This window comes from Erinaceus europaeus, chromosome 13, assembly GCF_950295315.1.
Source record: "Erinaceus europaeus chromosome 13, mEriEur2.1, whole genome shotgun sequence".
Taxonomy (NCBI): Eukaryota; Metazoa; Chordata; class Mammalia; order Eulipotyphla; family Erinaceidae; genus Erinaceus; species Erinaceus europaeus.
The window spans coordinates 69,210,512-69,232,852 of NC_080174.1; the positions used below are offsets into that span (position 1 = coordinate 69,210,512).

General features: G+C 43.4%; 1 long non-coding RNA gene across 1 annotated transcript; it reads left to right on the forward strand.

Annotated features, from left to right (window-relative positions):
* Positions 1 to 403: 403 nt before the first annotated feature.
* Positions 404 to 20,102, forward strand: LOC132542541 (uncharacterized). Its single transcript, XR_009553541.1, has 3 exons — positions 404 to 477; positions 2,663 to 3,127; positions 19,082 to 20,102. It is a non-coding gene; the product is annotated as an uncharacterized LOC132542541 (long non-coding RNA).
* Positions 20,103 to 22,341: the final 2,239 nt, after the last annotated feature.

Below are 22,341 nucleotides of genomic sequence, written 5' to 3' on the forward strand. Positions count from 1 at the left end.
TCCAGGTTCTCCTCTTGCAGCGCCGAACCGGAATTTGAAAGGCTAACTGTGGTCCTTCCTATTGTAGTCGTAGCTGCCAGGGTAGGATCAGCCAGCGCAAGCCGCGCTGAAGATACTTTGGACTAGTGGTTGGGAGTTTGACCCCCCTCTCCTGACTGGTGTGGCTTGAAAGACATACGTCTAATTCCTGGACAGTCTACTGACACCGCGGACACCAGTTTGCTCCCGACCGACTCATAGCCAGGACGTCTGAGCTGTGCCCCGCCCCTCCCGGCCCCTCGCGCTCGCCAATTGGAGGCTCGAGCTCAACCCCCACTCCGTATAAGCCAATCACGATTGTCAGAGAGAGGTGGAGCCGGTAGCTCCCTTTTCCTCCGGAAAGCGGAAGCGGAAGTGACGTTAGGGAAAAGGGGGCAATCATGGTGCCGCTGGGTAGGGGAGAAGCTGCCGCTGCCGCTGTTGCCGGGAGCCGCGGAGGTAAAAGGCGAAATTAGACGCGGCCTGGGCTGGAGCCTCCCGGGTGTGGGGTGGGGGTGCGGGACTTAGGCTCCTCCCTGAAGCATTTCCCAATAGAGACTCCACCATAAGGACCCCACCCCTCCTCCGTTTCCATGGGGATGGGTATCCAGCCCCCCTTCTTGTTTCCATGGAGATCCAGACCCTGCCCCTCTTCAGTCTGGGAGCCCCCCCAATCTGACTTCGGATTTTTCGGAGCAACCCCAGGCTTTGGACTATCCCGAACAGGTTCTTTTTCTAAACCTTCTCTCTAGGGTCCTTCATTCGTATTTCTCGTTTGCCATCCTCAAACCTCCTGGTCTTGCTTATTTCGGACAGTTGATCTCGGTGTAGCGCCCATGGTGCCAGGACGGCCCAGTTGGGCCCCCAGGTGCTCTTATCTCTTCTCTCAGATGCAGCGAAATGTGCATCTACCGGGTTGCGTAAGCCAGAGCCAGGGGTCGATCCGGTTCTTCCCGGATGCGATCTCTTGGCCTGTCTCTTATAACTACCTTGTCCCACTACGTGTTTTGCTTTAAAACCCAGAACTGAAGATAAAGATAACATGCACGCCCAGACTTTAAACTAGAAGTGATGTGCTGATTATTTTTTAATTGTTTTGCCTGCCAAACCCACATTTGTGTTTGCAGGCCCAGGAAGAAGTAGAATTCCAGAACAAGATGTTTCAAATTTGGTGCGTGTGTTCCCCCAGTATATCTTCCCCAAAGAGTGTATCTTCTCTAGAGAGTGTATTGCAGGACTTTCATTCATTAAGTTGACATCTCTCAAGCCGCTACCTAAAGGGCCTGTATAATGTGTCAGAGTTAGTAGAAACAAATAAGATGTTTTCTCACTGGAGCGAGTACACTATATAAGCATAGTTTCTAGTGACCCTCAAATTGTTACATTTGAAGGTAAATAGTTAAAGTGGTCTTCCTTAACTATGTCCGATTAGGAATGAACTTCATAACCCAGAAGCTGAAACATCTGTTTAGGAAAGAGGGAACAAATTGACACATTTGTCTTATGTGCTCTAACATGTATTTTATCATTTTACTTCATGTAGTAAATTTGAGAGAGCAGAAATTATCCGTCTCACTTTAAGAAAAAAAAAAAAATGAGGCTGAGTTACCCAAATAAGTGGAAAAGCCAGTATTTGTAGGTAGTTGATTCTGCCGCCAGAGTGTAGCTTCTTTCAAAATTGATTTGAGGGATAATTGTGTAGAAGTTCTTCCCCTTAAAATGACAGTCTTGGGAGTCGGTCGGTAGCGCAGCGGGCTAAGGGCACATGGAGCAAAGATCAGCGTAAGGATACGGGTTTGAGCCCCCGGCACCCCACCTTCATGGGAGTCGCTTCACAGGCGGTGAAGCAGGGCGTCTTTCTCTCTCCATTTGTCTTCCTCTCCTCTCTCCATTTCTCTCTTTCCTATCCAACAATGATGACATTGATAACAATAATTACAACAAGAAAACAACAAGGGCAACAAAAGGGAGTAAATATATATATATATTTAAGACGCAGTCTTAAAGCAGTTTGCTTATACTCCTTTACACATTTCAGCTAACTTTTAAATTGCCTGGTGAGAAGGCTAATCTGGAAGGAAGATCTTAGGAGATGCTAGTTCTTACTTCAGTGTTTAAAAAATTATTTTTTTATATTTATTTTTTATGAATGAGAGGGGAAAGGAACTAGAATATCACTTTGGCATGCGTTATGCTGGGGGATCAAAGTTGAGACCTTGTATTTTTGAGTCCAATAGTTTATTACTTCCCAGACCACATTACTCAGTTTTTTAAAGGAATCATATTTCCTTTAAAGTGACTTGATGTAAGCCAGGAAGATGGTACAGCAGAATGTATGTTTTGCATGTGTGAGACTCTGCCATCATATAATGTGCAATAATGCTCTCTCTTTTTATTTCTACAAAGAATGTGTGTGTGCGTGCACGCATGTCCATATGTGAAAAAAGTTGACGACTTGATGATGGTCTATAAAGTTAAATTTATTCCCAAGGAAAATTAATTTTTTTATTATTTTTGGCCTGCTTATTACTGGGAGGGGGAGGCAAACTAGGGAGTGGGAGGTAGAATGAGCCCTGTGGTTGCTGAAGAGGTCCCTGGGTCTTGTAGTATGACTCTAACTCTGGCACTGTTGTTTGTTTTCCAGACAGGTCATTCATATTACCTTTTCATTTCTCACAATTGGGCTGAGCACAATTGAACCATGGGGGAACACAGTCCAGAGGACAACTTCATCTACTTTGAAGCAGAGGAAGATGAGCTGACCCATGATGATAATATGCTCAGGTTTGTGGATAAAAACGGATTGGTGCCTTCCTCATCTGGAACTGTTTATGATAGGACAACTGTTCTTATTGAGCAGGACCCTGGCACTTTGGAGGATGAAGATGATGATGGACAGTGTGGAGAACACTTACCTTTTCTAGTAGGGGGTGAAGAGGGCTTTCACCTAATAGATCATGAAGCAATGTCCCAGGGTTATGTGCAACATATTATCTCACCAGATCAGATTCATTTAACAATAAACCCTGGTTCCACGCCAATGCCAAGAAATATCGAAGGTGCAACCCTAACTCTGCAATCAGAATGCCCAGAAACAAAGCGTAAAGAAGTAAGTAAAACAGCTGGTAATGGTTCAGTCTGGTCTTGGGGAAAGTTCTTACTGAATTATTGCTGGCAATGTATTTAGGAGCAAAGGAGTCTCTGGGATTATGACCTACAGTGGTTTTTACTCGGCAGTATTTTTACTTATTCATTTACTTACTTTCCTTTGTATATGTGAATGCTTTCTGGAACTTTTGGGTTGGATGTCCACATTGAAGTATGAGGAAACTAAATTACAATTTTTCAAGCATTCCTCTCCAAATCATAAGATAAGGATTTCTCTGCCAGTAGATCTATATGTTTGATAATGAAATAGACAGATTTGGTTTATTTCTGGGCTGTGTGTGAATGATTTGTTTTGGAAATGAATATTTGAGAGAGCACACTTTGGAGAGCGGGCAGTAGCGCAGCAGGTAAAGCGCACATGGCTCAAAGCGCAAGGACCTGCCTAAGGATCCTGGTTTGAGCCCCCGGCTCCCCACCTGTAGGGGAGTTGCTTCACAAGTGGTGAAACAGGTCTGTAGGTGTCTATCTTTCACTCCCCCTCTCTGTCTTAAACACTCCTGTCTTGATTTCTCTCTGCCCTATCCAACAACGACATCAACAATAATAAAATGATAAACAAGGGCAACAAAAGGAAAAAAATAAATAAATAAAATGTTCTCCAGGAGCAGTGGATTTGTAGTGCAGGCACAGAGCTCTAGCAATAACCCTGGAGGTAAAAAAAAAAAAAAAAAGAATACACTTTGTTAGTAAGGCTTGTTTTCTTTCATATGAAATTTAAAAAAAAAAAAAAGAAAGATTCCCCAGAGTCACACCCTACTAGGGAAAGAGAGAGGCAGACTGGGGGTATGGACCGACCAGTCAATGCCCATGTTCAGCGGGGAAGCAATTACAGAAGCCAGACCTTCTACCTTCTGCATCCCTCAACGACCCTGAGTCCATGCTCCCAGAGGGATAGAGAATGGGAAAGCTATCAGGGGAGGGGGTGGGTTATGGGGATTGGGTGTTGGGAATTGTGTGGAGTTGTACCCCTCCTACCTTATGCTTTTGTTCACTAATCCTTTCTTAAATAAAAAATTAAAAAAAAAAAAAAAAGAAAGAAAGAAAAGAAAAGAAATTCAGCTGCGCGGTCCCAGAGGTGGCTCACTGGATAAGGCTGTGAGCTGTCAAGCATGAGGTCCTGTGCTTCGTCCCTGGTAGCACCTATGCCAGAGTGATCTTTGGTTCTTTCTCTCTCCCTCTCCCCTCCTGTCTCTCTTTCATTAACAAATAAAATATTTAAAAAAAAAGAAAAGAAGTTCAGCTGAGACAATAAATGAGAAGTTATTGAAAATGTATTTCGTGCTCACATTAGCTAATATGACTAAAATAATAATTCATCACACAATACACCGAGAACTATAAAACTTTATACAGATTGTACTGGAGTCTATTAATAGCAAGATAAAAATGTGGTTCAAAGATAGAGTGGTATTCGCTATCTAGCAACTGACTGCATGCAAAGTAGGGGGGAAAATCACTAATAGTTGTTATGCCGGGGACTAAATGTAAGTTGTTACCAGACAGACGTGGGTAAATTGCTTAGCACAGTATTTTTCACTTTTGCTCTAACTAAGGTCTTGAATGAGAGAAGTTGATTATTCAAGACATATGGCCCTCCCTCTGCTAGCCTTTGACCCTCAAAACTGGAACGAATCCTAGAGAGAAAATGTTGCTTTATCTCCCTCGTGCAAGAATCTCTCCAGAGCATCTTTGACATCAATTAAGTGCTATGCTTGAACACTTCCAGAATGATGAGAGTAGGGTTTCACATCTTGGCCTAATACATTTGTTGGCTAGCAGTAGTTGCTAGAGAGCTTTTACTTGTATAGAACCCCCAAAATCTGCTTTCTTACAGCAGTTACCCACTGGATCTAGTTCACCCTTCCTGAACAACAGCAAACTAAATCTTCCTCCCACAAAACTGTCCGTCAAATACTTAAAAATCATGGATTTCTCTTTATCTCTTGTGTAGGCTACCAACCTCCTTTAACTTAAATATTCCTTTTAACATCCCTTTGTTTGGTGGCTGAGTTATCAGAAAGATCTGAGCTCCTGGCCGGCATGTAAATAAAAGGCTAGCCCTCATCTAAGCTTGTACTGTCCCTTTGAATGATGTGTCACTTTTTTGATTGTATAAATTCTAGTTTCCAAAAGCCTCTTAAAATTCAAAATTAAGTACAGTCTCACAAGTGTGAGTTAACTAGCATTGTATACGTTGTAACATCTCTTAATCTGGATACTGTACTACAATTACTTTATCATCTTTATTTTATTAACAACAACATCAAAATGCCCTTAGTGCATACTTGGAAATCTTTAGAATAGTGTTTGTTGTTTGTTTTTAACCAGAGTGCTGCATAGCTCTGGTTTGTGGGGCATGGAACCTAGGACTTCAGAGCCTCAGGCATGAAAGTTATTGGCATAACTTAATGCTATCTTACCCACTTAGAAGAGTGTGTTTGTTTGTTTTGTTTTGTTTTTCTTTTTGCCTCCAGGGTTATCACTGGGGTCTGTGCCTGCACTGCTGAATCCACTGCTCCTGGAGGCTTTTTTTTCCCTCATTTTTGTTGCCCTTGTTGTTATTACTATTGTTGTTGTTGTTGGACAGGACAGAGAGAGGAGGGGAAAACAGAGAGGGGGAGAGAAAGATAAGATACCTGCTTCACTGTTGGTGACGCAACCCCCCTGCAGGTGGGGAGCCAGGGGCTCAAACTGGGATTCCTGCACTTGTCCCTGCAGTTCACGCCACGTGCACTTAACCCGCTGTGCTACCGCTTGGGCCCCCAGAAGAGGTTTTTTTTTTTTCAATGGGAGATAGTCTTGATGTGGAGAATTAGGCGATATTGAGTCATTTTCAACATCATTATGGGGAAGTAATAACTGGATCTAGGGGTAGGTGCCAAGGAGACTGTGAAACTTTTTTTTTTTTTTTTGCCACCAGGCTTATCAGTGGGGCTCAGTGCCTGCACAATGAATCCACCTCTCTCCTAGTGGCCATTTACTTCTTTTAAAAAAATTTTATGGGGGCCAGGCAGTAGCGCAGCAGGTTAAACGCACATGACCGGTGTAAGGATCCCAGTTCGAGCCCCTGGTTCCCCACCTGCAGGGGGTTCGCTTCACAGGCAGTGAAGCAGGTCTGCAGGTGTCTGTCTTTCCTCATCTCTGTCTTCCCCTCCTCTCTCCATTTCTTTCTGTACTATCCAACAATCACGACATCAATAACAACAAGAATAATAACTACAACCAGAAACAACAAGGGCAACAAATGGCCTCCAGGAGCAGTGAATTCATAATGCAGGGACTGAGCCCCAGAAATAACCCTGGAGGCAAAAAAAAAAAAAACTCTGATAGAAATAGGGTAAAAGAAAAGAGGGCAGGGAGGAGAGAGAGATACCTGCATCCTGTTGTGCTGCTCATGAAGCTTCCCCCACACATGGGAACCAGGTGCTCTGACCCTGCTACTAGCTAACTTGTGTGCGTTTACCTGCCGTGCCGCTACCCATCCCCAGGCATTCTTCATCTCCTAGGACAAACTCCTACAATAAAGAATTATCTGGTCCAGTATGTCAGTTGGCTGTGTTCCAACAGGATTCACAGTTTGGTGTGACCTCTGAACTAAAACAAGATAAGGGTGAGAAGATAGCATAGATGCAAGCATAGAAGAGACAGTGATAGCATGCTAGAGAATTTGGACTGTATTCTGGAAATGGTGAGAAAATATTCAAGGTACCTAAGCTAAGTAGTGGTGTAATTCAAGTAGCATTTTGGAATGATTGCTCTAGTAGCATATGGGTAGCTTCATTTTCCAGTTAGGAGATTGTGGTAGTTGAAGTTTGGTATTTATTTCATTTGAGTCTGATGAAGCATAGTGATCTTGTATGTACAAGGAATTCAAAGCTTTTTGTTGAAGTATGAGAGACCTTGGAGTTTGAAGAATGACTGATGAACACTTGTGTGTGACCTGGGAGGTGCCACAGTAGATGTAAGGTTAGAGTCCCAATAATAAGGTCCTCAGTTCAGTCCTCAGAATAACCACGGGACCACCAGCATGTGTCACAGTGAGTCTCTGGTTTTGTTCTGTTCTGTTCCCTTTCTCTGTCTTTCTCTCTCTCTCTTCCTCTCTCATTAATAAATTTAAAATAAAGAAAAATGAATTCCATACAATTCAAAGAATTTCTCTATTTTTCAAATGTGTTGAACGTCTTCTGTGTCTTAGCACAGATGAGGCCACCCAGATGACTGACAGAACTTCAAGTTCTAGGTAGCACATTGTGTCCACACTGCTAAGTACTTTAATGAGGCATATGGACAGTGCTTTGTACATGCTGAGGAAAAAAAAAATGTCTGGCTCCACTGTCACCTCTCAGAATGGTGATTCCTTAATAAAAGAGTCAAGAAGGCAATGTTTGGTGGGGAAATTGATGCATTTGGCCCATATATATTGAACATATAATCCTTGGAGAAAAGTAAAATGAACAAGTTGAGAAACTCATTGGAAATAATGGATCTGAAGTTGAAAAAAAAAAAAGTCTTAGCATTAGAATTAGGGATTCATGAAGGGACAGTGGTTCAAACTGTGGACAGTTTACTTAAGGGAGAAGTAAGAGTTGACTTAAGAATTTAAGGGTTCTCTGATGGTGGGAACTGCATGGAATTATTCCCCTGTTATCTTACAATTTTGTTAATCATTATTAAATAACTAAAGAAAAAAATTAAGGCTTAGGTGGTCTGAAAGGTGGCACAGTGGATAAAGCATTGGACTCTCAAGCATGAGGTCTTGAGTTCAGTCCTTGGCAGCACATGTACCAGAGTGATGTCTGGTTCTCTTTCTTGCTTTCCTCCTACACCTTTCATTAATAAATAAATATAATTTTAAAAAGAGAGAGAGAATTTAAGGGTTAGAAAGAGATGGGGTAGGGGAGATAACATAATAGCTTTGCAAAAACATTTTCATGCCTATGGCTCCAAAGTCCCAGTTTCAGATTCCTGCATCACCATAAGCCAGAGTTGAGCAGTATTTATAAAAAAAAAAAAAGAAGAAGAAGAAGAAGAAGAAGAAGAATAAGAAGAAGAAGAAGAAGAAGAATAAGAGGGGAATTGGGTGGTAGCGCAGTGGGTTAAGCGCAGGTGGTGCAAAGCACAAGGGCCGGTTAGGATCCCCATCTGCAGGGGAGTTGCTTCGCAGGTGGTGAAGCAGATCTGCAGGTGCCTCTCTGTCTCTCTTCCTCTCTATCGTCCCCTTCTCTCTCAGTTTCTCTTTGTCTCTATCCAATAACAAATTTAAAAAAATTAAAAAAAAAGAAGAAGAAAGAAAGGAAGGAGAGGTCCTGGGAGGTGACTCAGTGGTAACATATACACATGTACCCATCTCTAACAGCGTATTTTAAAAGAGAGAAAGAGGAACCAAATATCACATAGTAAAGAAATGGGTGGAATGAAGTGTGGAAGCTGAGGGGAGAGTTTCAAAATGTGTGAATATTCCTGGGTGGCTCTACAGACGGATTGAGGGATTGCAGAGAAACCACTAGTTCTGCTAGTTTCAGTCCCTTCTGCTAGAAGTCTTTCAGTAGAATTGGGGGTTGAAACCAGATTCTGAGTGGTGGAGCAGTGAGTGAGCGGTGAGGAAACAGGAGGCAGGAAGTGTCAAACTTTTTTAATACAGTAGCTTGAGAAACAAGAGTGATGAGGCAGTCTTAACTGCCCAAGTTATTTTTTTAGCATGAGAATTTGAACATGACTTAGGGGCTAACCTTTAGGTCATCCCCAGTTAATGATTACTATGTGAAAATGTTTCAAGAACAAATGTTCGGGAAACATTAAGTTAAGTCAAGACTAGGCAGGATGTGGTATTGCATTGGACTTGTAATCAAGAGGTTCCAAGCTCCATCCCTGGAACCACCAATAGCCAGGCTTAAGTAGCACCTTGGTTAAAACAATAAGAACAAAAACAAACAAAACCAAGACAGTTTTATTACAGGATTTATCAGAGGCTTTCTGATAACTTAACAATGACGGAAATAATAGAATTCTCTGAATTTTGTTATTATTAATTTACAAATATTGTATGATCTTAGTATGTGTTTTCACACTATAGACATATATATGTATGCAGCCACCATCCCCACCACCGAAGTTCTTGTCCCATCACAGCAATTTCTCCACTTGTTTCAAACCATTTTTCGGGTCTTGTTCTCAGGGTTCAATGTTTTGTGGAACACATTTTTGGGAAATGCTGATCTAGATAGGAAAGGAGATTATAAGGAAGTAGTATAGTATCCAGTAGTCAGCGATATTAGCTGTCACTTTCCCATTTCATACTAGGTTGCCATTCATGTCTGAAGGTGACCGCATTGACTAGGACAAGGTCCAGGTCCAGGGTATTTATTCAGTCTGTTGTGAATTTAATTCTTGTCCATTACATTCTTTTTTTTCATTCTACCCATAAGACTACCTTGGAAGATTCTATGAGCTCTTTGAAATCACTAGTTGCAGAGTTGGTTGTGTGTGTGTGTGTGTGTGTGTTTTGCCTCCAGGGTTACCACTGGGGCTTAGTGCTGCCTGCACTATGCACACACTGCCATTTCTCTCTCTCTCTCTCTCTCTCTCTCTCTCTTTTTTTTTTGCATGGGACAGAGAGAAATTGAGAGGGGATGATAGGAAGATAGGGAGAGAGAAGGACACCTGCAAACTTGCTTCACTGCTTGTGAAGCGACACCCACACACACACAGGTGGGGAGCTGCAGGCTCTAACTGGGATCCTTGTGTGGTTGTTTGTGCTTCCTTACTACGTGCACTTACATGGGTGTGCTACTGACCAGCCCCCGGTTTTGTATTTCTTTATAAAATATATTTTTTTAATTTTTTAAATCTTTATTTATTGGGTAGAGACAGCCAAAAATCAAGAGGGAAGGGGGTGGGAGTTGGGCGGTAACGCAGCCAGTTAAGTGCAAGTGGCCCAAAGTGCAAGGACCGGTGTAAGGATCCCTGCCTGAGCCCCAGGCTCCCCACCTGCAGAGGAGTTGCTTCACAAGCGTGAAGTAGGTCTGCAGGTATCTTATCTTTCTCTCCTCCCTGTCTTCCACTTCTCTCTCCATTTCTTTCTGTCCTATCCAACAACAACGACATCAGTAACAACAACTACAACAATAAAAAAAAAACAAGGGCAGCAAAAGGGAATAAATAAATAAATAAATGTTTTTTTAAAAAAGAAGGAAGGGGTGATAGAGAGGAAGAGAGACAGAGAGACACCTGCAGCACTGCTTTACCACTCGAAAAGCTTTCCCCCCCTGTAGGTGGGGACAGGGGGCTCAAACCTGGGTCCTTGCACATTGTAATACGTGCGCTCAATCAGATGCACCACCACCTTGCCCCACCGATTTTGTATTTCTTGACATTCAAATTCATAGGACTGAAGCCTGAGAAGTATCACATGGGACTTAGAAGCATGAAGTCCTTTGAGCCTTGCCTCTACTGCATTGAAGGAAGCTTCAGTGCTGTGTTTTTGTTTTGTTTTTTTTCTCTATCTCTGGCTCTTTTTATCTGTCTAAAACAAAGCATGAGATCCTGAGTTTGATTCCCTGGTATCCCCTGTGCTAGAATAATGCTCTGGTCCTCTTTCTTTCTTCTGAATAAATGAATTAAATATTTTGAGTATATTTTATTTTAATGAGAGAGATACTGAAAGACCAGAGCACTGCTCAGCTCTTGTTTTTAGTAGTGCTGGGGATTGAACCTGGGACTTTGGAACCTCTGGCAGGAAAATGAAAGTCGTTTTTTGCAGAACCATTAAGGATCCCGGTTTGAGCCCCCAGCTCCCCATCTGCAGGGGATCGATTCACGAGTGGTGAAGCAGGTCTTCATGTGTCTGTTTTTCTCCCTCTCTCTGTCTTCCCTTCTTCTCAACTTCTCTCTGTTCTTTTTTTTTTTGTCTCCAGGGTTCTCACTGGGGTTCGGTGCCTGCACTTCTATGAATCCACTGCTCCTGGAGGTTTTTTTTTTTCCCTTTTGTTGCCTTTGTTTATCATTGTTGCTGTTGTTATTATTATTGTTGTCATTTCTGTCATTGTTGGATAGGACAGAGAGAAATGGAGAGAGGAGGGGAAGACAGAGAGAGGGAGAGAAACATAGACCTGCAGACCTGCTTCACCACTTGTGAAGCAACCCCCCTGCAGGTGGGGAGCTGGGGGCTTGAACTGGGATCTTTATGCTGGTCCTTGTGCTTTGGGCCACTTGCGCTTAACCTGCTGCGCTACTGCCCGACCCCCGATTTCTCTCTGTTCTATCCCACAACAACAGCTATGACAACAATAACAACAACAAGTGCAACAAAATGGGAAAAATGGCCTCCAGGAGCAGTGCATTCGTAGGGCAGGCACCGAGCCCCAGCGATAACCCTGGAGGCAAAAAAAAAAAAAAAGTAAGAAAAAAAATTTTTTAATGGAATTTGAATTGATCTGAAGAGGCTACACATTAAGACTCTTTGACAGTACCCTTCAAAATTTCTCTGCCCTTTCCATGTATCTTTCTTTTAAAAGAAAGTTTGGTTTTTGTCTCCATCTTTATGGCCAGGTGTTGCTCTTAAGTAATCAAATAAAATCAAATCAAATAGCTCATCTTTTTGGCTTCCTAAGCAGCTTATTTTCTGAGTCAGATTTTAGCCTGCTTTTCCTGTTTATGCCTGATTGTTCCATTGTTTCCTATACTGTGTAGCTGGCTTACCTACAGCTTAATCCACCCAACCCCCTGCCCTGCCCTGCCCCCATGCTTGTCTTGTGCAAAAATAAAACAACCAGAACCTAGCAGGAGAGATACCATAGTACACTTTAAAAAAAAACAACTTTTATTTATTTATTATTGGATAGACAGAAATTAAGAGGGGAAGGGAAGATAGAGAGAAAGAGAGACAGACACCTGCAGCCCTGCTTCATCACTTGTGAAGCTTTCCCCTTGCAGGCGGGGACCAGGGATTTGAACCTGGGTCTTTGCACACTATATTGTGTGCACTTAACCAGGTGCACCACCGCCTGGCCTCCTATAGCATACTTCAACATTCATGAAGCTACCCCCCATAGGTGCTCCTTTGTGGGGCCGTGGGACTTGAATCTAGGTCCTCACTGAGCATGGTCATCTGTGTCCTCTGCTGGATGACCCACCACCCAGCCCCCTAATTTCATATATCTTATTCGCATATTGGCTAGACTACTACTGTTTACCTGCTGATTTGGTGGTTTTGAGAAATTTCCAATATCAAATATTGTCATTTTGCAGCCAGGCAGTTAACATAGCAGCTTGAGTACAGGACTTGCATGTGTGCAGCCCCCAGCTTGATCCCCAGTGTTAAATATGCTGCATCTAAGTGGTACTTAGGCTTCTCTCTCATCCATTAAATTTTATCATTCTAGGGTAAGAGAAAAATAGTTACCGATTGTCATTCCGCTCAAGATTGACATTTTTTTTACTTTCAGAACCAGAGCATCATGCATACATGATTTCTTTCTCTATATATAATATATATAGATGATTATATAATTTTAGTAGGTTTACATTTGTTTATATAAATCATTTAAATTTTTAGTAGGTTTGCATTTATTTTTTTAAGTTTTTTTGGTTATCTTTACTTATTTGATATATAAAGCCAGAAATTGAGAGGGAAGAGGGAGATAGAGAGGGAGAGCACTGCTTCACTACCCATGAAGTTTCCTCCCTGCAGGTGGGGACCGGGGATTCAAACCTGGGACCTTGTACACTGTAACATGTGCACTCAACCAGTTGCACCACCACCCAGCCCCGGTTTACATTTAGTTAAACACAAGGGAGAAAGAACCAGATGATCACTTAGGTATACATGGTATTGGCAATTGAACTCAGGACCTCATAGTTGATGATCCAATGCCTTATCTACACTGCCTCCTTCTAGACCATAGTATGCAGCATGTTTTTTTTTTGTTTTTTAGTGATTTAATATTGGCTTGAAAAATTACAAGATTACTGGGGTACAGTTCCATACCATTCCAACTACCAGAGTTCTGTATCCCCATTCTCTCCATTGGAAACTGCAGTGGTTCTCCCCAGGTCAAAGATATGGGTTGACTGTTACTTCTTTTCTTCCTTCTTTTTTTTTTTTTTCTTTACTTTTTTTTCCCACTGGGGCTTGGTGCCTGCACCACGAATCCTCTGCTCCTGGAGGCCATTTTTCCCATTTTTGTTGCCCTTGTTGTTGCACTTGCTTTTATTGTTATTGTTGTTATAGCTGTTGTTGTTCTTGGATAGGACAGAGAGAAATTGAGAGAGGGGGAGAGAAAGATAGACACCTGCAGACCTGCTTCACTGCTTGTGAAGCAACTCTCCTGTAGGTGGGGAGCTGAGGGCTTGAACCAGGATCCTTACGCCAGTCCCTGTGCTGCGCTGTGTGCGCTTAACCCGCTGTACTACCGCCCAACCCCCGACTGTTGTTTCTGTAACTGTCTATCTGCCCATTTTTTCTATGATCCTACCTTCACTTCCTTTTTTTTTTTTTTTTTTTTTTTTTCCTCCAGGGCTATTGCTGGGCTCGGTGCCTGCACCATGAATCCACCGCTCCTGGAGGCCATTTTTCCTCCTTTTTGTTGCCCTAGTTGTTGCAGCCTCGTTGCGGTTATTATTGCCATTGTTGACGTTGCTTTGTTGTTGGATAGGACAGAGAGAAATGGAGAGAGGAGGGGAAGACAGAGAGAGAGGGGAGAGAAAGATAGACACCTGCAGACCTGCTTCACCGCCCGTGAAGCGACTCCCCTGCAGGTGGGGAGCCGGGGGCTCGAACCGGGATCCTTACGCCGGTCCCTGCGCTTGCCACGTGCGCTTAACCCACTGCGCCACCACCCGACTCCCCTTCACTTCCTTTATAAATCATATCTACACCCATTGCTACTTCTGAATGTGTTTCCTTTTTGCCTCTTTTCTCTCTTGGTCTTAATAGAATTGGGTTTCAGATCCCTCTAGCGATCTTACCCTAATATTTCTCCCCCTCTGGGATTATGGGCCAAAATTCTTTTTAGGATGCAGAAGGTGGGAGTTCTGGCTTCTGTAATTGCTTCTCTGCTTGACATGGGTGTTGGCAGATTGATCTGTACCCCCCAGCCTTCCTTTTCTTTTTCCTTCCTTCCTTCCTTCCTTCCTTCCTTCTTTCTTTTCTCCCCCTCCCCCTCTCCCTCCCCCTCCCCCTCTTTTTTTTTTTTTTCTTCCCAGAACACTGCTTAGCTCTGGCTTATGGTGGTAAGGGATTGAACCTGGAACTTTGGGGCCTCAGGCATGAGAGTCTCTTTGCATAACCATTATACCCTGCCCTCCCCAAGCCTGTTTCTGTTTCTGTCTTTTCCTAGTAGGGTAGGGCTCTAGAGAGGTGAGGTTCCAGGATAACATTGGTGAGGTTGCCCAGGGAGTTAAGGATGGAATCATAGTAGTATTTGCAACTTGGTGTCTGAAAGGCAGTTAAGATATGAAGCTAAACAGGTACCAGAATGTAGGAATAGATCAATTGAAATAAAGAATTTTAGAGTGGTAAGAAGTAGGAATTTTGTTATAGCTATGTTCCTAGGGGCCCATGACTTCAGTAATTTTTACTTGAGCTTGATGGTTAACATGGAGGTGGACTAAGAATATTGTCTAGGAAGATGTAGTTAAGAGTTGGGAATAAAACTAGAATGGTGGTTCAGGGGAGAGAGCAGCTCTCAAATTTGAAGAGAATATATAAATACAATTAAATGTTTACCATATCAGCCTGACTCAGGGCCCATGTATATTTTATTTAGCATAGGAGCCTGAGTCCCCATCAGATTGAGCTCATAGTCCGTGTCATAGCTTGGAACATTCTAGGCTGCTACATTTTTTAAAAATTTAATAATGATGTTTAATAATCATGAACCTAAAAGTAAGAATATAGCAGATGAAATTTGGGGTCTTAATTTTGAAAAAGCTAGTAGGCCATTTTTAGGTGTCCAAGGGTCCCATGGCTGTACTAATTTTGGCCTGAGTCTAATAGCTAACATGCAGGTGGGCTGAAGGCATTGTCTGGGAAGATGGTGTAAGAGTTGGAAAAAGGACTAGATAGCTTGATCTGGGCAGAGAGAAGCTCCCAAATATGGGAAAAGTATATAAATACCATTAACTGTAAACCCCATCGATTTGATCTGGGGCCCATATTATGCACAGGAACCTCTGTAACCTCTGCATCCCTGTAGGTCTGAGCTCGCATTCTGTGGAACATTCTAGGCTGCACTCATTGCAGGACCTGTCTTCTTTGAGTGGCAGAGTATGTTGAACCGACCTCTGTTCAGAGCTGGGGCAGTCCCTACCAGGTTGACCCACAGTGAGGGCAAGGTCCTGTAGAAACCCACAAGAGGGTCCACTATGTTGCCTCTGATGGAGATGACTACTGACAGTGGAGAGAGGGATCTACTAAAGGTCTAGGCCCATAATATCTCTGTGGGAATCCCAGGATTTCCTCACTAGGGCCTCTGATGATGGGGTGGGCTGGTAGTGGCCAAAAGAGCTGTCATTAAAGTGTGCCAGTCTCTTGCCCTAATCCAGCTTTTGTAGTCCTTACCTCGTCTGACAAGGTCAGCTTTGGAGTGATTGAGGGAAGTGAAATAGGAAGTAGGTGAGGAAAGGGTATCTAGGTCTAAGTAGAAACTATTTGACTAAGTACTTTATGGTGCTTAATTTTAAGTATCTTGTTTTTAGGTCTTTCTACTTGCTTGCTGCACGTACTAAGTCACTGCAAACTATTGTGCACTTTTACATTAAGCTATTTATTTTCTCCTAATTTATGGATACATGAGCACATGTGTTCTATCTCGTGGTCCCTGGCCTATATCTAGGTTCCGTGGCTTTGTTAGGAATTGGAGAGTCCTATGAGCTAGGAAGTCTCACCAGAGCACTGGAACTGAAGGATTGGCATTCTGTGCCTGGCATCTCTGGACACAATCTGATGTGAAATGTGTTGAGGTAGTTGTGGTTACATTACAATTTTTGCTTTTTTTTTTTTTTTTTTTAAGAAAGATTAAAAAGGAATCCAGGGCCAAATGGTAGTGCACTTGGTTGAGTGCATGTATTACAGTGCACAAGGACCCAGGTTCAAGATCCTGGTCCCCACCTGCTGGGGGAAAGCTTCACAAGTGGTGAAGCAGTCCTCCAGGTGTCTCTCTCTCTCTCTTCTCTATCTCCCTCTTCCCTATCAATTTATCTCTGTCTCTTCCCACACCGTGGGAAGGCATAATTTAAACCTGAGTTCCATCTTAATCTGTTATATATTCTGTGACCTTGGCCAAGCTACTGCTTCCTCTTACGGAATTCAAATTAAAATACCTTATTACATTTGATGAAGACTACATGGGATTTATACATATATACATACAGAATTCAATTGAAATATCTTATTACATTTGATGATGATTACATAAGATTTATTCATATATACATTCATATATACATATTTTTAACAGTTGTATTTTAGCATAATGTCAGTGTATCATGGTTGTTCAGTGAATGTCCATTTATTTTGTAATCCTTATAGTTCCACATGGTTCTCAAAGGAAATGTGAAGTAATCTCCAGTTTAAGAAGAGGTTAAAAAGGTCTTTGTTGGGAGTCGGGCATAGTTCAGTGGATTAAGCGCAGGGGGCTCAAAGTGCAAGGGCCGGCGTAAGGATCCTGGTTCGAGCCCCCGGCTCCCCACCTGCAGGGGAGTCACTTCACAGGCGGTGAAGCAGGTCTGCAGGTGTCGTATCTTTCTCACCCCCTCTCTGTCTTCCCCTCCTCTCTACATTTCTCTGTCCTATCCAACAACAATGTGACAGCAATAACAACAACGATAAACATCAAGGGCAACAAAAAGGAAAATAAATAAATAAATGTAAAAAAACTTTTTAAAAAAAGGTCTTTGCTTAGAAATCTAGGGGGGGTGGAGGTAGATAGCATAATGGCTATGCAAACAGACTTTCATGCCTGAGGCTCCATAGTCCTAGGTTCAGTCTCCTGCACCACCATAAACCAGAGCTGAGCAGTGCTCTGGTTTCTTCTAGCGTTTGCCCTTCTTCCGTAGCCAGTCAACAGCGTCAGGTTGAGCCTGATGTAAAGTTTCGAGACCTCCTTTGAATCTGGAGAGGTGGCAGTCGTTGACTATGTGGGTCATAGTCTTTCTGTAGCCGCAGGGGCAGTTCGGGTTGTCTCTGGCTCCCCAGCGATGGAACATAGCGGCGCACCGGCCATGGCCTGTTCGATAGCGATTGAGGAGGGCCCGATCATAACGTGCTAGGTCAAGGCCTGGTTGACGCTTGCAGGAGTCTGTGATGAGGTGTTTGTTCTTGACCTCAGCTGACTGCCAACTCTGTTTCCAAGAGTCTGGAACAGAGAAGTTCAGTGTAGGCGTAGAGGACCAGATTGGGTGACGAGATGTCAAGCGTTGGACAGGGTGGGCGAAGATATCCGCGTATATTGGCAGGTCCGGTCGAGCGAAGACGTGGGAAATGAACTTAGATGATGCCGCATCCCGACGAATATCTGGCGGGGCGATGTTGCTAAGAACTGGCAGCCATGGAACCGGGGTGGAACGCATGGTTCCAGAAATTATCCTCATGGAGGAATATAATTTGGAATCGACCAAGTGGACATGGGGGCTACGGAACCATACTGGGGCACAGTATTCTGCAGTGGAATAGCATAATGCCAGAGATGATGATCGCAGTGTGGAAGCGCTCGCGCCCCATGAGGAGCTGGCCAGTCTTGCAATGATGTTATTCCTCACGCCCACCTTTGTTGCAGTTTTTATGAGATGTTCGTGAAATGACAGGGTGCGATCGAGAGTAACGCCAAGATAGACTGGCTGGGCTTCATGCCAGATTCTCGTATCGCCAAGCTGCACATTAAGCTCACGCGAGGCCGAGGCATGGTGTAGATGGAAAACAGATGATACCGTTTGTGCAGTGCTAGGGATTAGTCGCCATTTTTTACAGTAATCAGATATCAGAGACATGTCTTTCGTGAGTGTTTCCTCGAGGATGTCGAACTTGGATGCCTGAGTTGCACAGCAGATGTCATCGGCGTAGATAAACTTCCTTGAGGAAGTTTCTGGGAGGTCATTGATGTAAATATTAAATAGCATAGGAGCCAGAACAGAGCCCTGGGGGAAGCCACTTGAGACAAGTGCTCTGGTAAAAAGCAAACAAACAAAGAAACAAAAAAACTCTGTGGTTTCCTTAAAACAAAATTATGAACTGGTTCATTTTCCAAACAACTTATAGCAGTTCTCGTAACCTTAGCTTGAAGTTTTGTATTCCTATGAATGTGAACAACCATTTATAACCATATTTTAAAAGGAGAACATACTGGGTTGGCAAAAAAGTCATGATGCATTTTTGCATAGAAAAACAAAAACTATGTCATGACTTTTCTGACAACTCAAAATATTTATAGCCCAAGACAAGACTCAGTAGATAAAACGTTGGACTCTCAAGCATGACATCCAGAGTTCAATCCCCAGCATTGTATGTGTCGAAGTGATGCTTTGGTTCTCTCTCTCTTCTATTTATTTATTGTAGATAGAGACAGAGAGAAATTGAGAGGGAAGGTGGAGTGATAGGGAGAGAGACTGAGAGACACCTGCAGCACTGCTTTACCAGTCGGGAAGCTTTCCCCCTGCATATGGGAACCAGGGACTTGGACCTGGGTCCTTATTCACTCAAAAGTGTGCACTTAACCAGGTACGCCACTATTCAGCACCCTTTGGTTCTCTCTCTCTTCATCCCCCCTCAATAATAAATAAGTGATCTTTAAAAATATATAAAGTGAGAACATATTTATAGTCCTCCTGTCGGAGTGCTGTGAATACTAACCCTCGCCACAGATAAGCTGCTCGCATACTTGACTCCTTTTCACTTCCTTAGCACCAGGTCACTGAAAGTCATTTCCACAACAGGCAGTTGGAGCAACAGGCAAAGTTGACGGCTCTTATAGATACAGAATGAGAACTCTGTTTTACAGCAGTGACAGTGGAGTGGAGAGGGTGAGATGACTTGTAACTCCTTTTGTGTGTGTGTGCGTGTGTGTGCGCGCGCGTACGTGTGAATTGAGCTTTGTGCCTTTCACCATTCCCTTTGTACTCTCCTTAATTTTTTTTTTTTAATTTTATTCCCCAGATAGATGGTGAGAGACAAAGGGGGCTAAAGAGAAAGTCAAGCACAGGAGAGATTCCACAGTGCCACTGCAGTGCTTATAAAACTTCCCATTTGTATGGTGCTCCCGGGCGGTGGCCAAGAACTTGAACCTGGGTCCTTACCATTGGCAAAGTGTATGCTATACCATGTGGCCTATGCTGGCCCCTGGCTAGCAACTCTCAGTACCTGCTGTGTGCCACTCACTGTGTTACTGTCATGGGCATCATATGTGCTTTAACACCGTTTTCTGCTTACTTTCCTTAACCTTTTTATAATATTATTAGTTCCCATTTTACAAGTGAAAACAACTGAGATGGGTTGGTTTGTTTTTTACCTGGGCACTGCTCAGTTCTGGCTCTCGGTGGTGTTGGTGTGGGGATTGAACCTGGAACTTGACAGCCTCAGGCTTGCAAGTCTTTGCGTAACCACTATGATGTCTCCTTTACTCATAACTGAGGCTTAGAAACATAAGACTAGAGGTGGGGGAAATAGCATGATTGTTATGGGAAAGCCTTTCATGCCTGAGGCTCTCAAGTCCCAGATCAATCCCACATGCCACCATATGAGCTGGGCAGTGCTCTGGAACTATTTCTGTTCATTGTCTCTAACTCCTCACTTTACCTGATTTCTTTTATATTATTATTATTTATGTTTTTATAGAGAGAGAGGAAAAGAAATATATACCTATTTTTTATATTTTATTTATTTTCCTTTTTTGTTGCCCTTGTTGTTTTTTATCATTGTTGTGGTTATTAATGTTGTTATTGCCAAATAAGGCAGAGAGAAATGGAGAGAGGAGGGAAAGAGAGCGGGAGAGAAAGACAGACCTGCTTCATTGCTTGTGAAGCGACGGCTCCTGCAGTTGGGGAGCCGGGGGCTCAAACCAGGATCCTTACACCTATCCTTGCACTTTGTGCCACATGCACTTAACCTGCTGCGCTGCCGCCCAACTCCCAGAAACATGTAGTTATTAAGTAGTCTCAAGTCAAACAAATTTGAATTGATGATGTTTTAGTTACCAAAGTTTATGCTTTTCTATCATAACCCATCACTGCCACAGAAGATAGAATCAGACACCTAAGCCTGTTAACTATGAAAAGGGTTCAGAAATGAACTGTAGCAAGATGGCATTAGTTCTGTAAAAGTAGAGAACTGAAGATTGGGCGCCACTGGGTGCATTAAGCCCTGTTGGTGGCTATGGGAAGTCTGTTGAAGAAATGAGGTCAGTTCAGAGCTCCTTGGTTGCACATTATGGAAATCAAAAGTGAGAAATGAGATTGGTGCCAGTAAAGATGCAAAACTGATAGCAGGGAGAGGAATGGGCCTTAGTGGACAGGTTGGTTGCTATAGCCAGAATAATCTCACAAGCTGCTAAGCTGTAAGAATGTTCCTAGGTGGTTTGGAGGTGGTACAGTGGATAAGGTGTTGGATTCTCAAACATAAAGTGTCCTAAGTTTGATCCCTGGCAGTGCATGTGCCAGAGTGATGCTCTGATATTGTCTGTCTGTCTGTCTGTCTGTCTACCTCTCTTTCTCTCTCTCTCTCTTCCTAAGTCTCTCATTAGTAAATAAAATATGAAAAGAAGAATGTGCATAGACTATGTACTCTAGAGTCTCATCTTCCTCATTGAGCAGGGAATATAAATATGTGTAATCCAGATCTCTTTCATTTCTTTTCCCTCTAGCAGAAGCCCATCCTTTTATCATTTCTTGGATTTTTTTCAGAGTTTTTGTTTTCTGGAGTTCATGTTTTATTTTTGCTTGTCTCACTTTTTATTCCTTCTCAGATTCTGTTGGCTATACAGGGCAGTCAGTTTTGTTAGCTATTTCTGTTTTAGAAAAACTCAGAAACTTTGTAAATCAAGATCAGTTCTGTGAAGACTCATGCTTCCTAGCCATTATTAACACTAGATTCTGGGGGGGGGGGGGAGATAGCATAATGGTTATGCAAACAAATTCTCATGCCTGAGGCTCCAATGATCGTAGTGTGGAAGCGCTCGTGCCCCATGAGGAGCTGGCCAGTCTTGCAATGATGTTATAACAGGAATGAAGCGAGCCACTTCTTTGCCGCGGGACCCAAGTTAAGAATGAGTTCTGGGGTGATGTTTTCATAGCCAGCAGCTGTTCCCGGTTTAACCCTCCTCAAAGCGTCTTCCAGTTCAGACAGTGTAAAGGGAGAGAGTTTTGGAGATGGACAAGATAACCGGAAGTGGGATGACCACTCATGGGAAATTTCTCTTTTCCAGACTGGGTCGATCTTAGCACATCCAATTTGAGTTAGGTGACTGGCCACTGAGTTTGGAGATAGGGGAGGATGGGAGACGGGAGGGGGTTGGCTACCGGCACCCAGTCTATGAAGAAGCTTCCAGGCCTTCCTACTTGAGTGGGTGAAGTTCAGACTTTCCGTGAGTTGTTGCCAGCAGGCTTGGCGTGCTGCATCCAGGGAGGCAATGAGATGGTCAGCCACATCTGGGTCGCCCGACTCATCATACTGCTTTAGTAGTTGCTTGCATTCAGCATCAAGACAAGGCATATAGTTAGCACGTCTCCCACGAGGAATGGCTTGGGAAGCTGCTTTGAAGATGGCTTGGCGGAAGCGCCTGTAGGAATCTTCAGAGAATCATCCTCTCTGGCATTATGCTATTCCACTGCAGAATACTGTGCCCCAGTATGGTTCCGTAGCCCCCATGTCCACTTGGTCGATTCCAAATTATATTCCTCCATGAGGATAATTTCTGGAACCATGCGTTCCACCCCGGTTCCATGGCTGCCAGTTCTTAGCAACATCGCCCCGCCAGATATTCGTCGGGATGCGGCATCATCTAAGTTCATTTCCCACGTCTTCGCTCGACCGGACCTGCCAATATACGCGGATATCTTCGCCCACCCTGTCCAACGCTTGACATCTCGTCACCCAATCTGGTCCCCTACACCTACACTGAACTTCTCTGTTCCAGACTCCTGGAAACAGAGTTGGCAGTCAGCTGAGGT